At 36.2% G+C, this 17,201-nt stretch overlaps 1 protein-coding gene and 1 pseudogene across 4 annotated transcripts in view; both read right to left on the bottom strand.

Annotated features, from left to right (window-relative positions):
* MGA (MAX dimerization protein MGA) overlaps positions 1–17,201 on the bottom strand; it is a 132,764-nt gene that overhangs the window by 100,720 nt on the left and 14,843 nt on the right. The window lies entirely within an intron of this gene.
* On the bottom strand, positions 116–488 carry LOC148758657 (large ribosomal subunit protein eL31 pseudogene; annotated as a pseudogene).

Below are 17,201 nucleotides of genomic sequence, written 5' to 3'. Positions count from 1 at the left end.
GCAATGCATATAGCTCTCATAAAATCTTTAATTCTGTCCTTGAGCCCCCCCCCCCCAATTAAGAATTACCATTCTAGACGCACACCGTGCGTGTGAGGTTTTACAACTTTGACAATCAGTTCTCATCAACATTGACTTTCTATAGATTTCTGAAAGTGGTGACAGGTACATAGGTAACCAATGTAAAGGGCTTGTTTGATGACTCTTACACCTCAATGTTTTCTGGACAAATGCACACAGATGTGGTATGAAGCATTCCTTATTCCTTTGGCCCAGACAGCTTTGTTGAGCCTGGTGTCAACATATACATCAGGAGTTCCCATCTCCTTAATGGCAAATTTCCGTATCTCTTTGGGTGCCTGAAGGGCGCACTTCTTGAAGCCCACTCCATAAATATGCTTGTGAATGGTGATGACATATTCTCTGGTCACTACCTCAATGATGGCAGAACGGCCCTTCTTCTCAGCACCCTTCCTTGTAGGAGACATTCTACCAGGCCCGGGTTAGGAAGGAAGAATGCAAGGTACTATTGTATTAGTTTTTTATATAACATTATGATGTGTTCTTAACCCTGAGTCACCCCTCCCATATGTCAGACACTCTTCTAGGTGCTAAAGGATGTAGCAATAAACAAAACAGATAAAAATCACTGTTCCCCTGAAGCTCATACATACAGGATTCGAGAATGGAGATGAGGGGAAGAGACAAAAAAATAAGTATGATGTACGTTATATGGTGATTGAATGCTATCGAAGTAACGCAGGAAAGGGAGACTAGCAATCTTTGCAAGGGTTACAAGTTTAAATAGTGTAGTTAGGCCTCACTGAAAAAGTGACATTTAAGTAAAGACTTAGAAGAGGTGAGGGAATAAGACATACCTGGGAGAAGAATATTCTAGGCAAAGACCCTCAGGTAAGAGCTTTCCCAGAGTGTCTGAAGGACAGTAAGGAGGCATCAGAGCTAAAGAAAAGTGATAGAGGGGAACAATAACAGAAAAATGAGATCGGGGCAGCCGGATGCCTCAGTTGGTTAGAACGTGAGCTCTGAACAACAGGGTTGCCGGTTCGATTCCCACATGGGCTAGTGAGCTGCGCCCTCCAAAACTAGACTGAAGACAACGAGCTGCTGCTGAGCTGCCAGAGGGGCAGCCAGATGGCTCAGTTGGTTAGAGCGTGAAGTCTCAACAAGGTTGCCGGTTCAATTCCCACATGGGATGGTGGGCTGTGCCCCCTGCAACATAAAGATTGAAAAACGGCGAATGGACTTGGAGCTGAGCTGCGCCCTCCACAACTAGGATGAAGGACAATGATTTGGAGCTGATGGGCCCTGGAGAAACACACTGTTGCCCAATATTCCCCAAAAAAATTTATTTCTTTTAAAAAATGAGATCAAAGAAGTAACATTCTCTTAAAAAAGTATTACTTACTTTACTCATCTTTTTATCAGGGAAACCACACTGAAAAATATTTCCATTTGGATTGACAATAGGTTACAGGATTATTAAAATGAGCAAATGAAGGGTTTCCCTTAGTAACGTTGAAATTCATCCACATCAATGAATTAGACAAAGTGAATAGAGGCTAAAAGGCAAATGCGAGATGACTATTATTAAGTACAACTCCTAGTCAAAACAGAAATCAAAACGGAAATAGCTCCTAGCTGCAGAAAAACCAAGAAACATAAATACAATGATGACTTCCATCTTCCAGATGGAGATTATGCAACATTTGGATAATTTATAATGGTGGTCATAGCATAGAAAAATACATCGAGGTGAATAATCTGAGCCAGTCATTTCCAACTAAGTGGTTTCCCAGATTATAACTTAATAATTAATATCAATCTCCTAATAACAAGTTCCTACCACAATTTGCATCAATGTTATAAATTAAGTGGTAGCAATGCATTATCAAGAGTCTTTGATTCAACTCAAAAGAAATTGAGAGACTTACTAGATTTAAAAAGTCGTGGCACATGGGGGCCGGCCTGGTGGCTCAGGCAGTTAGAGCTCCATGCTCCCAACTCTGAAGGCTGCCGGTTCGATTCCCACATGGGCCAGTGGGCTCTCAACTACAAGGCTCATAATACCAGCAGGGCCAGGGAGCTGTGTCCTACACAACTAGTCTGAGAAACAACGGCTTGAACTGGACTGGGGAGTACAAATAAAAGTGGTGGTACAAAAAAATCCAATTAAAAAATAGACAAAGGACTTGGATAGACATTTCTCTGAAGAACATACACAGATTGCCAATAAACACATAAAAACATTCTCCGCATCACTAGCATTTAGTGCAATGCAAATCAAAACCACCATGACAGATACCATTGGGATGCTTATAACCAAAACAACAAGTGTTGGCAAGGAAGTAAACAAATTGGAACCCTTTGCATTGATGATGGGAATGTAAAGTCACTGTGGAAAACAGCTTGGAGATCCCTAAAAAGTTAAACATAGAATTACCAAATGATCCAACAATTCCACTTCTAGGTATATACCTAAAAGAATTGAAAGCAGTGACTCAAATAGTTTTATTCCAATATTCACAACAGCCAAAATGTGAAAACAACCCAAATGTCCATTTATGAATAAACAAAATGTGGTATATACATACAATGGAATGTTATTCAGCCTTAAAAAGGAAATTTTAACACATGCTACAATATGAATGAACCTTGAAGACATTTACGCTAAGTGAAATAAGCCAGATACAAAAGGACAAATATTTTGTATGATTCCACTTACATGAGGTACCTAGCAAAGTCAAATTCATAGAGACAGAATGTAGAATGGTGATTGCCAGGAACTAGAGGAGGGAATGAGGAATTAGAATTTAATAAGTACAGAGTTTCAGTGTGGGCAAAAGAAAAACTTCTGGAGAGAGATGGTAGTAATGCACAACATTGTGAAAGTACTTAATGCCACTGAACTGTATGATTAAAAATAGTTAAATCGGTAAATTTTATGTTATGCATCTGAGGTCGGACAATAAAGTTCGCAAACTTTGTTGCAACAATGTTGCTAACCTTTTTTGATATCAAAGGGATTATTCATTATGAATTTGTACCAACTGGACAAACAGTTAACCAACTTTACTATTTGGAAGTGCTGAAAAGGCTGCGTGAAAAAGTTAGACGACCTGAACTTTTCGCCAACAATTCATGGCTCTTGCATCACGACAATGCACCAGCTCACACGGCACTGTCTGTGAGGGAGTTTTTAGCCAGTAAACAAATAACTGTATTGGAACACCCTTCCTACTCAGCTGATCTGGCCCCAATGACTTCTTTCTTCACCTGAAGATAAAGAAAATATTGAAAGGATGACATTTTATGACATTCAGGACATCAAGGGTAATATGACGGCAGCTTTGATGGTCATTCCAGAAAAAGAATTCCAAAATTGCTTTGAAGGGTGGACTAGGCACTGGCATCAGTGCATAGCTTCCCAAGGGGAGTACTTCGAAGGTGACCATAGTGATATTCAGCAATGAGGTATGTAGCACTTTTTCTAAGATAAGTTCGCGAACTTAACTGTCAGACCTCGTATTTACCACAATATAAAGTAGTAGTAACATTCTCAAAGCATTGTAGGTAAAATTTGAATAGAATTGCTAAGAGAGGACTTTATCTTCTCCTTTGGAAAAAATCTGATATATGGATCAGTTAATGCTAAATAACATTTGTAAAGAATACATAAATCACAATGCTGCAAGTTCACTCACTCTTACCTCAAAGAATTATCTTCATGTATCTGAAATTTTATTTCAATACGATGTTTGTAAAATGAATGAATCTTTCACATCTATCCTTGGACCCATTAATTGTCCTGATTTTTGAGGTAAACACATTGTATTACCCCTTCATCTTTTATCGCCCATCATTTCCTGCCATAAATACTGCCCTACAACAACACTGGTTTACTGCTACACCCTGAACATACCTGATACTTACTGACCTTCCTCTGTAAACTCTCCTCCCTTTGGAATTCTTTTATATATATATATATATAATTTTATTGGGGAATATTGGGGGACAGTTTCTCCAGGGAGTTGTCCTTCAATCTAGTTGTGGAGGGTGCAGCTCAGCTCCAAGTCCAGTCGCCGTTTTCAATACTTAGTTGCAGGGTGCGCAGCCCACCATCCCATGCAGGAATTGAACCGGCAACCTTGTTGTTGAGAGCTCACGCTCTAACCAACTGAGCCATCCGGCCGCCCATCCCTTTGGAATTGTCATCTCAACATTTTCAGTATTCCACAGTAGATGAGATCTAAAACTTTGAACTTATATGGTCTTATTTCAAATTCTACCTCCACCACTTTTTAGCTATGGGATCTTTAAAAAAAAGTCCTAGGAAAGCAAAACTGACACTGCCTTGCCACCATTATGAATAAATGTCACAAGATAGGGGAAAAGAAAATAACACTGTATCCTGAGATAAATAAAAAATAAGAGTCATTCTCTGTCATTCTGATTCCCCAAATCTTGATCATTTTCTCTAAGCTTGGACTCCTTAACTAAACAAATTTTCCCTAACTTTTGTAATGCTGGTATCAAAAAAAAAAGTTATGACTTTTGTGGATGTAAAACCATGTTAGAAAACTGTTGTTTTTTCACTATGATAGACTAATGCAAACTCCGTAAGTTTTGGTGATCTCATGTTTTGTCCCAATAAATACTCGTACGTGTATTTTGTAGTTCAGCAAGCCAATTTAAGTCTGACTCCCTTGTGGTATTTTGCCAAGTAGATCTCTTTTCTAAAATCTTTAGTACCTGGAACTTCCTTTCCCATTATCTTAGTTTCAAAACACTTATTTTTATTACTAAAATTTATTTCTTTTGTAATACGTCTTCTTTAAACAACAACCCAAAATTCTAAAGCCTCCTTTTGACCTCCATCTCCAAAATCTCAGTACCCTTCCCCAAAGGTAACCAATATTTAAATTGGGTGTGCATCCTTCCAGATCTTTTTCTTTTTAATGATTTCCATACTATATGTATATGGACCCATTGAAAACATTGTAATCTCCAGTATCCTCATTTCTACCATAGGCATGGTAACTATATTTGTCTCATAGGGCTGTTGTAAAGATTAAATGAAAATATTTCACATAAAGTATATTTCACATAGGGCTTAGCACAAAGAAAATTCCCATTCATTTTTCAAGGTCCAGCTCAAATCACAGCTTTTCCACCAAGTTTACCCAGACTATTCAACAGCAGATAATTTTTTTCTCCAGTGACGTTTCTCCACCACTCACTGGACACATCACATAGTGCCGTGGGTCATGGCCCATCCTAAACTCCAGGAGGGTAGAAATTCAGTCTGACTATACTTCAAAGCAACTGACAGAGGGTTCTACAAAAAGTAGGTACTCAATAAATTAAATTATTGAAAATTTCTAAGAAACAGAAAAAGAAAGATTTATTCTCGATACACTTAATAAAATTTAAGCATTTCCAGACTTTTAACTATATAAAAGGAGCTGTCTTAAGTTATCAAGTATATAATGAAAGCCAGTTTCTATTAAGAGGTTCAAAATCTCACTTATAAAGTGTTTTATGCTTGTCTGTTTTTTCTCCATTTATAATTTAAGTGCAGGCAAATCTAATAAGTTTATTAATAAAACATATGCAAAAATGCTATTACATAAACATAACTGGGTTTACATAATAAATATATTCCTTAAAAGTCACAACGTTATTTCATTTTAAATGCACTGGTGAAAGCCAAAAGGAAAAAGAGTAAGATATACAGATATGACTACAGAAAAATAAAAACTACAATAGGATAACCCATTAACAAAATAATGTGAGAGTTTGGGGGAAAAAATCCCTAAACATATAAAAACAAATGATTATCGACCATGATACATAATCCTAAAAGCAATAAAAAAAGAAAACAATCCAGTGTAAAATGTGCAGAAATTTTTAAGATATGAAAAGGCAATTCATATATGAATACACATGTCAATAACTCTACTGAAAGATCCTTAATCTCATCAGAAATTAGAAAATGTCAATTAAACTCAACAAGAAAATACCATTTTTCATCTATCAGATTGGCAAAAATAAAAAAAGTATCTACTGCTGGTGAGGCTACAGAGAAACAAGAACTCATATACTTTCTGTGGGAGTATAAATTACCACCGTCTTTCTTTTTTTTAATCCTCTAACCTAGCAATTACACTTCCAGAAATTTTAAAAGCCTTAAAATTTGTTTAAGCCCTAAACTGACTTACTACCAGTCTAGGACTTCTTAAATTCTCCTTCACCAGGACAGTACTGGTCCCAGACTCCAGAGTAAGGCTGGGAGTTCATTGGTCCCAACGGGTACTACCTACCGAATGTAAGAAACAACAGCTGACCTGACATGACATTGGCAAAATAAACTTCTGCAACAGAAAATAATACAGAAATATAGCATATTCCAGAATGACAGACTCAATATTGTGAAGATGTCAAATGGTCCTCAAATTATTCTATAAATTCAATGTAATTCCAAACAAGATCCCAACAGAATGTTTTCTGAAACTTAGTCTTACCACGTTTCCCCGAAAATAAGACCGGGTCTTATACTAATTTTTGCTCCAAAAGACGCATTAGGCCTTATGTTCAGGGGATGTCATCCTGAAAAATCATGCTAGGGCTTATTTTCCGGTTAGGTCTTATTTTCGGGGGAACACAGTACTCTAAAACTTAACTAGAAATCAAAATGGGAATATCCAGTAAATTTTTAGAAAAAAAAGAATAGGTGAGCTTTCTCTACCTGTTCTCAAAAACTGTAAATTAGGAATTTTAAATATTATATAAATTGATGCACAGATAAATAAATGGAAAAAAAGGAGACTGCAAAAACTGACTAAATGGGAAGTAAACATATGATAAAAGAGGTATTTCATCATAAAGATAGAAAGTATAATGGTGGTTGCCAGGGGCCTCGGGGAGGCGAGAATGGGGAGTTATTTAATAGGCATTGAGACTCAGTTTTACAACATGACACGAGTTCATGGGGATGGGTGGTGGTGGTGGTCGCACAACAATGTGAATAGAGGTCTGATAATTAAGTTCACAAACTTGTCGCAGCAATGTTGCTAACCTTTTTTAATATCAGAGGGATTGTTCATTATGAATTTGCACCAACTGGACAGTTAACCAACCTTACTATTTGGAAGTGCTGAAAAGGCTGCATGAAATAGTTAGATGACCTGAACTTTTCGCCAACAATTCATGGCTCTTGCATCACGACGCACCAGCTCACACAGCACTGTCTGTGAGGGAGTTTTTAGCCAGTAAACAAATAACTGTACTGGAACACCCTCCCTACTCACCTGATCTGGCCCCCAATGACTTCTTTCTTTACCCAAAGATAAAGGAAATATTGAAAAGATGACATTTTGATGGCATTCAGGACATCAAGGGTAATATGATGACAGCTCTGATGGCCATTCCAGAAAAAGAGTTCCAAAACTGCTTTGAAGGATGGATAAGGTTCTGGTGTCGGTGCATAGCTTCCCAAGGGGTGTACTTCGAAGGTGACCGTAGTGATATTCAGCAATGAGGTACGTAGCACTTTTTCTAGGGTGAGTTCGCGAACTTAATTGTCCGACCTCGTATTTAATGCCACTGAATTATATAGTTAAAGATAGTTAAAATGGTAATTTTTTTATGTATATATTACTACAATTTAAAAAAAGAGGCATTTCAAATCACTGAAAAAGGATTCGATTAATTGTACTAGGCACAATTGGGTTAGCCATATGGGAAAAAAAATCCCTATCTTATGCCATATACAAATATAAACTGAGATTGAAAGAGCTAAATACTGAGATAGATTTAAAAGAGCTATTTTTGAAAACTATACTACAGGACTAAAGAATTATATGCAACTATAGGGTAAGAAGACAAAACCTTGAAGTCATACAGGAAAAGACTAGAGCTGTCTCTACATCAAAATGTAAAACCTCTAATACAGTAAAGTGAATCATAAAAAAAGTTAAAAGTAAGTAACGGACTAGGAGAAAATATTAACAGCATACTTGACATGCAGAAGATTAATATCTGTACTAATATCCAGAACACAAGAAGCCCAATATCCAATATACATACTGACAAAAATACATGAATATGCAATTCACAGAAAAATACAAAGGCCAATAATCATATGGAAAGATACCCAACTTCACCATTAATCAGGAAGACGCAAATCAAAACAGGATTATCAGTCCTCTTTCAGACCAGGAAATATTTAGTTTGGCAGAAGATGTGGGGAAGTAGATACTCTTATATATTACATGTAAAAAGATATACTGGAGTATTATTGGACAACATTTATCAAATTTTAAAAGCACATACATTTAACACAGCAATTTCACTTCTTGGTATCTATCATGTCTAGAAATATGGACATTTACACAAAGAAAAGAAACATTAACATGGATTTCACTATAGCAATGATTAAAATAATCTGTAAAATATCCTACTGGAGGTCATTTAGGTGATGGTTAAATAAATTATGGAACAATCATAGTATACAGTAGTATTAGATAAAATTATATATACAAATAAGGAAAGATCTCTAAAATGTATTAAGTGAAAAAAGAAAAATACTGATGTTTCCATTCAGGTTTAAAATAATGATGTATGTGTGTGTGTGTGTGTGTGTGTGTGTGCGTGTGTGTACACACACAAGTCTGGGACTATATGCATATATACATATATGTGTACATGTGTACGTGTGTGCTGTTATGCATACATACTGTATATACATATCTGTACATGTGTATATACATGTGTATGTATATACACGTATTATGTATATACATATGTATTTATGAATGTATACATGTATGTACATACATATGTGTGTGTACACCCACACACACTTACATACAGTAGTCCCCCTTATCTGCAATTTCCCTTCTCATAGTTTCAGTTACTTGCAGTCAACCTTGGTCCAAAAATACTAAATAGAACATTCCAGAAATAAACAATTCGTAAGCTTTAAATTGCATGCATTCTGAGTAGTGTGATAAAATCTCACACCCTCTCACTTCGGCCTGCGCAGGATGTGAATCATGCCTTTGTCCCATGTATCCATGCTGCATATGCTGCCCACTACCCTGTGCCACCACCGACCTCCCCACTGCCTCACCCCACCACTCCGTTAAGTCATTTAGTAGCTGCGTCGGTTATCAGATTGACAGTCAAGTTATCACAGTGCTTGTGTTCAACTAACCCTATTTTACTTAATGACCCCAAAGCACAAGAGCAGTGATGCTGGCAATTCAGATATGCCAAAGACACATGTATAGCGCTTCCTTCAAGTGAAAAGGTGTGTACATATATGAAAAAACATAATGTATATAAGGTTCACTATTATCCGTGGTTTCAAGCATCCACTGGGAGGTCTTGGAATGTATCCTCACAGATCAGGGGACATTGCTGTATATGTAAGTGCAGATGAAAAGGTTTAAAAAGATGCACACCAAATTATTAACAGCAGTACTGATGGGAGAGGAGAAAGACTGGAAGGGAGTGGGGAAAGCACGATGCAGAGAAGATACCATGAAAGGAATTTTTTTTCTAATCTACAAACTTCTGTATCATTTGAGTTTTTTTACCATAAAAATAATATTTTATTTATATGTTTAAAAAATAAAGTTAACAAAAAAATCATTTAATTGTGGTTCTCCCTCAAGGAGATGATAATCAACTGCTATAAGAAAACTGAACAAGAATATGGATAACATTTGGAAATATGTAGAATTAAGTAATATTATGCTCAGATTTTCTGATTCAACCTATATGATGAACACTTTTCAAAAAATAAAGTGAATGTGAAAAACTCATAAAAGTAAAAAAGTTAAATTATATTTAATTATACATTTGACAAATCACCTTTACTAAAAAAAACGCCAACATTCACTGAAATTAGACACCCAGGGCATTTATTTAGTGACTTAAATATCACTAAATAAATGATGTTTATTTGTGGCTACCTCGTAGGAGTAGGTCTCTCCATGATCCAGTGAAAAGTATTACAGAAAATAGAATTTCAGCTTCAGGTACATACATGGCTATTTAATCTTCAATTGAAGCAGGCAACCTTCCAGCCCACTTGTATGGGCTCACACTGTGCTTTCAAGTCACGCAGAAAAACAAAGTCAATGCCATCCACATACTTCATTATATTTGCCTGCCTGATACTGAATTGAAACGCTCCCCAAATAAAATCAACTACCATCTGAGATTCATATATACACACATATACATAAGACTGAAATACTTTAAAATAAAAATATACGATGAAAAACTGGAAAAATCCTTTTACATTTAATGCCATTTGATAACTATCTATTGAAGATACAATAAATGTGGGAATATTAATTCATGCCTATCACCCCTTAACAGAAATGTAATCCAAAGTTTTAGTTCTGTCACGCATAAAAAGGAAGCCCTAACAGCTCTCTGCTACTTTATAGGATGTTCAGCTGTAATTAAACATTCCTCAAGAAGGATCTAAGGTTTTCAAATATTTTTAGCTGGAATTCAGTCTTTAAGATATGGTATCACACAAAAGTTTAAAACGGGGTAAAATAAAAGTTCAATTTTTTTAAATTTCTGTCAAAACAGTATTTACATTATTTTGAATTTTTTGATATGTGGCGAGCATAAATTTGAATTTTAAGATATTCTTTTTGTTTATTATTATCTGATTAAGAACTTTCATAACATACATACAATATAAATCTCGCATAGGTTCAAAATAATTTGCCATGAAATACTTACTTAGCACTTATTTACTCAGCTCTGTAATAGCAGCTAAGACAATTCAGAAAGAAGTATAAGTCAAAGTTCCCAACCTCAAGGAACTTACTTTGTAATAAGGGATTATGAGCTGAACACATAAAAAAGTACAGAAGCATAGATAACGTAAATGAAGTGTTAAGTCGAGTAGAGTAGACTGACACTATAGGAGTTCACAGACAAGGAAAACAACAAAGACGAGATGGATCTCCAGAATGTGCTGCAGAGTACAATCCTAGAGAAAATGGTTTCCTCATCCAGGGTTGACTATTAATGAGATTAAGACTCCTCTAAGCAATCATCAACAAAAATCACCTTATTAGACTACTTTGATAAGTTAAACAGGTATGGTCCTTGCTTCAAAGTGTTTATAATCAAAGAGGACACAGAACAAACACCAATTAAAAGATTACAGCTCATCATCAGGAGGTCTTATGAGTGCTGGTAATAATTCTTTCTTGATCCAGGTGTTAGATCAAGGGTATACTCGTTTTGTAAAAATGCATCAAGCTGTATATTTATGATTTGTCCAGTTTTCTATATGTATGTTACTCTATAGCAAAAAATAGAAATAGAAAAGATTATATATACAAGAAGGTCCAAGATGGTGGAATAGAATTCAAAAAAAAAAAAAAATTACACCTCCAGTCCTAACCATCCTCCCAAGTTGCAGTTATACCTGTCCCACTGCCTACTAGACATCAGCATCTGGACGTCCTGCCCCCTCAGACCCCATCTTCCCTTCAAAATCCAAAATCCTTCCAGACTTTTCTATTTCAATCAATAGTACAGATATCCAAGCTAAAAAACCTTGGACTCAGGACTCCTCCAACTCAGGTGATTCATTAAGTCCTATTTCAAAACCAGTAAGTGCCAATTACCTTTTTAGGTACAAAAATATAGCAGTGAAAATGACAAAGTCTCTTCTCTCATGGAATTGACATTCTAAGGGAGAGTAACAGGTAAATACATGTCTTAAAACCAGGTAGTGATTATATATACTATGATGACAGCGAAAAAGAATGGAGCAATAGGGAGGCTGCTTAGATCTAGTGATCAGGAAAGACCCGAGAGGTAATTTAAACTGAGAACTGAATGACAGGAAGGAACCTGACTTGAAGAACATTCCAGGCAAAAATAAGGTAAGCACAAAGGCATTAAAGAAAAACAGCCCATTCAAAGATAAGAAACAGCCAGTATGGCAAGAGCATAACGAGAGCAAAGGTTGCAAAGGTAGGCAAAGGTCAGATCACATAACGTTGCCAGCCACAGTAAGGAGTTTGGATTTTAGAAGTCATAGTTTAAGTATCTCATCTCTGTGCTTTAATTTCCACTCTCACTTCTCAACTTCAGTGCTTGTCACCTCACATCAGGACTATAACATTATAATAACCTCCGAAGTGTTCTCCCTAATTTGGCCACTTCCCACTCCAAGCCACATCACCACAGTAAAATCAAATATTTTTTAAAGAAGTGTTATTATACATTATCACTCTTCTGCTCAAAAACCTTCAAGGGGCAACAAGATCAAAACACCAGCTCCTTAGTCTGAAGTTTACAGCTCCCAAAAATAGGATCCTAACCCTCTCGCTCTCTAACTTTACCATCTGTCATACCCCTCACTCTAAACAAAACCTTGCTCTAGCCAAACCGCTTCCTGAACATATATGCACTTCCCACCATGTCACCTTAGCTCACGATATTCATCCCTCCCCCTCCCCAACAACGTTCAATTCCCTTGACTCTTCTTTAAATTACCATTTCTTGTGCAAATAGAATTCTACCTCAACAGGGGGCAGAAAAGAAAAAGAATACTCCCAGTGCGGAAACAACATGAGTAAAGGCACAAAAACTCAAATATGTATATGACATTCACACACACACAAAGAGTGTCCTATGACTGAGCACAGAAGGCATGATGAGGTACAATAGGAAATAAAGCCACTTAGCAGGAGAGCAATGAGCTACTGTATTTTGCCATGTATAAGGCGCACTTTTTTGCCCCAAATTTGTGAGGGAAAAATAAGGATGAGCATTATACATGGGTAGTGCTAATTCCGTACCTATATAAATGTTTTTAATTCTTTTATTTATGCTTGTGAGTTAAAACTGTAACTCTAGAAATCAATAACAATATCCCTACGCAAAATAATATCCTGGAATACAATAATCGGTTTTGTTGAACTTAAGATGAACTTGCAAAGATGAAAAGTTCTTGGTCTTCTATGATACGTAAATATCATAAATTTGTTACTGGTACATAAAATTCCTTGTATCTTGTATCTGTTCTTGTGTTTTGTAATTATTTGTTACATGAAGTTTCTTGTAACACAATGTTAAAAAATAAATGCTAAAATTCCTTTATAATACAAACAACAAGTACCTAAATGTAAACAAATAAAAATTTGAATTAAAAAATTAAAACAAAAGATTTCTTTCCCTGAAAGTTTGGGCCAAAAACATGGATGTGCATTACACATGGGAGTGCATTATATAGGGCAAAATATGGTATATATGACCTTATATAAATTATTTAACTTCTCTGGGCTTCAGTTTCTTATCTGCAGAATGAAGGTAATAACAATGCCCATGTCATAACATTGTGAAAATTTACTCATTCACTCCGCAAACATTTCCTGAGCACTTACTCTCTGCACCGGCATTGTTCTAAGTGATATGGATGCAGCAATGAACACGACAGACAAAAATCGCTACACTGTGGTACTTAGATTTTAGTAAGGGAAACATCAAACAAGCAAAATAAATATATATGATAAGTGCTAGAGACAAAAAAATAATAATAATACAGAGAAGAGGGATAGGGGAAAAAAGCAAAATTTGAATCAAGACATGAAAGAATTGAGGAAACAAGCCATGCAGTGTTCCAGACAGAGGAAATCAGAAATGAAAGGGCATTGTCAAGGAAAAACAAGGAGACTAAGGAGCTGGAGCTGAGAGTGGACAGTAAGTGATAAAAAATTAGGTCAAAGAAGTAAAAGGGATCAGATCATATAGAACCTTACACGCCATTGCAAAGATTTTAGCTTTTACTTTACCAAAAATAGAAAGCCACTGGAGGGTTTTCAGTATGACATGACCTGACTTTAACAGCATTTTAACAGAATCTCTTATTTAACAGTATGTCTCTGGCTGCTACCACGTTTCCCCGAAAATAAGACCCGGTCTTATATTAATTTTTGCTGCAAAAGATGCATTATGTTCAGGGGATGTCATCCTGAAAAATCATCCTAGGGTTAGGTCTTATTTTTGGGGAAACACAGTATATTAAGAATATGCTATAAGAGAATAAAGTGAAGCGGAAGAGACCACTTAGGAGATTAAATTAGATAATGGTAGTTAACACAATGGCTGGCATATAAGTAAGCATCCCTTAAAAGTTAGCTAGTTTTCCAGGAGTGGAGAAATGTCTCATCCTGTTGGACCAAACACTTAGTAAAATAACTAGCTGAGTAACGTCTGATAATTAAGTTCGTGAACTTGTTGCAACGATGTTGCTAACTTTTTCTGGTATCAGAGGGATTATTCATTATGAATTTGTACCAACTGGACAAACAGTTTACTATTTGGAAGTGCTGAAAAGACTGTGTGAAATAGTTAGACAACCTGAACTTTTCGCCAACAATTCATGGCTCTTGCATCACAACAATGCACCAGCTTACATGGCACTGTCTATGAGGGAGTTTTTAGCCAGGAAACAAATAACTGTATTGGAACACCCTACTCACCTGATCTGGCCCCCAGTGACTTCTTTCTTTACCCGAAGATAAAGGAAATATCGAAAGGAAGACATTTTGATGACATTCAGGACATCAAGGGTAATACGACAACAGCTCTGATGGCCATTCCAGAAGGAGTTCCAAAACTGCTTTGAAGGGTAGACTAGGCAGTGCCGTCAGTGCATGGCTTCCCAAGGAGAGTACTTCGAGGGTGACCACATTGATATTCAGCAATGAGGTATGTAGCACTCTTTCTAGGATGAGTTCATGAACTTCAGTGTCAGACCTCGTATAAGGCTGAAGTTTTGGGGCAAAGGAGGTGCATTTCATATAACTTTAGGCTCACCAAAAATAAAAACATCTATGGGTGGCCAGATGGCTCAGTTGGTTAGAGCATGAGCTCTGAAAAACAAGGTTGCCGGTTCGATTCCCACATGGGCCTTGCGCCCTCCACAACTAGATTGAAGACAACGAGCTGCCACTAAGCCCCCAGAGGGTGACCAGATGTCTCAGTTGGTTAGAGCATGGCCTCTCAACAACAAGGTTGCTAGTTCAATTCCTGCATGGGATGGTGGGCTGTACCCCCTGCAACTAAAGACTGAAAACAGCAACTGGACTTTGGAGCTGAGCTGCGCCCTCTACAACTAGATTGAAGGACAACCATTTGGAGCTGATGGGCCCTGGAGAAACACACTGTTCCCCAATATTCCCCAATAAAATTTAAAATTAATTAAATTAAAAAATGAATAAAAAATAAAAACATCTATACAAATAATAACTGATGACTTATATAATGACTCCTTATTCCCCATAAAGATGCAGGTCTGTTCTTTTCCGTATCTTTCCTAGCATGCCTCTCAGAAGGCAGTGTCCTCAAAAAAACAAAATTAAGAGATTTGAGGAAATAAAGTATGCATAAAAATACTGTAATCTAGAAAAAACTGGCTCTTTTCAAATCTACTGAATGACATAAATATTGGTTATGTTTATTGATCTAATTATCTAAAATTCTTAGTGACAAAATGCTAGTTGCAAGAACACTATTTAAAATAAAGAGGCAGTATCACTGTTATAAAACCTTTACACACATTTAATCCTTCCAAAATCTCTGAAAAAAGGTATTCTATAGGTATACCTCGTAGATCTTGCAGGTTCAGTTCCAGACCACCTTAATAAAGCGAATATCACAGTAAAACAAGTCATAACTTTTTGCTGGTGGAGGATCTTGCCTTCAGTTTGTTTAAAAAGAAATAAAAGCAATATCTGCGAAGCACAATAAAGAGAAGGGCAATAAAACATTATGTCTGTATAGGGAAGTGGAATCAGAGTGAGATTAATTTGTCTAAGGTCACACAGCTAGGAAACAGTGGAGTCAGGATTCAGACCCAGGCATTTTAATTTCACATTCTGTCTTTGTAACCTTTGCTAAATGTTTCTTATTTGAACAAAAACCCAGAGAGAAACATACTATAGAAGGGATGGGATGAAAGAGTTTTAGGAAGGGGAAGTGAATGAATGATGAATGTGGAAGCAGTTAAATGATATAGAAAATGTGAAGAGAGCTAAGGATTGAGAAGTGAATGTGGAATTTGGAATTAGCAAATTTTGGGTGACTTCATAATATATAGTGGGATCAGGAAAGTGAACTTCAGGCTATACTTTGAACTTATAAGTAATTGGATGCTTGGTCTTTTGATGCATTATCATTTGTGATGAATTATTAGAGTTCTAATGTTTAAGCATATCACTTGGAACTTTTATAAAAATTAAAATTTCAAAGTATAATTTAACCTTAGCAATTTTATTAATAAAATATAATGTTCAAGTAAAAAAAAATAAAAAGGCAGTTATAACACTTTAAAAGAACTGAAAAGTAACCTGCAGTGCTGAACAGCTTTCATTTTGAAATTATAAATACAGTTAACAACTTAGAAAACACTATGATTGTCACTAACATGCATAATTCTGGTAAGGGGTCACCTGGGTGGAGAAAGGTACACATGTACTCTGACCTCTCCTTCCAAATTCAGTGAATGTTAACTTGCCACCAAATTCTTATGTGACTCCAACCTCTGTATTAGGCTCAGGGCTACAGGATGATCTCATTCTCATTCCTTAACCCTAAAGCCCTCTAGTATCACTTCAAGCTATCCCAGACTTTGCCTATGAAATCACGACTCCACATCATAAGAACCCCAGTTTCAAGAGGTAGTTATGTGAAAACCACTGAAAAAGGCATTTCATTTTGTAAATAATGATACTGATGATAGCAGCAACAACTATCGACTTTTTACTAAGTGCTTACTACATGCCAAGCATTGTTTTTAACACTTTACATTATCATCTCATTGATCCTCACAACAAGGCTGTCATTCAGTAGATTTGAAAAGAGCCAGTTTTTTCTAGATTACAGTATTTTTATGCATACTTTATTTCCTCAAATCTCTTAATTTTGTTTTTTTGAGGACACTGCCTTCTGAGAGGCATGCTAGGAAAGATACGGAAAAGAACAGACCTGCACCTTTATGGGGAATAAAGGAGTCATTATATAAGTCATCAATTATTATTATTATTATTTGTTTAGATGTTTTTATTGTTTATTCATTTTTAAATTAATTTTAAATTATATTGGGAAACAGTGTGTATCTCCAGGGCCCA

The sequence above is a fragment of the Rhinolophus sinicus genome, chromosome 3, assembly GCF_057876585.1.
Source record: "Rhinolophus sinicus isolate RSI-liver-muscle chromosome 3, RSI-T2T, whole genome shotgun sequence".
Taxonomy (NCBI): domain Eukaryota; kingdom Metazoa; phylum Chordata; class Mammalia; order Chiroptera; family Rhinolophidae; genus Rhinolophus; species Rhinolophus sinicus.
The sequence above is the reverse complement of the archived record's forward strand: the minus strand, read 5'-3'. Positions and strand labels throughout refer to the sequence as shown.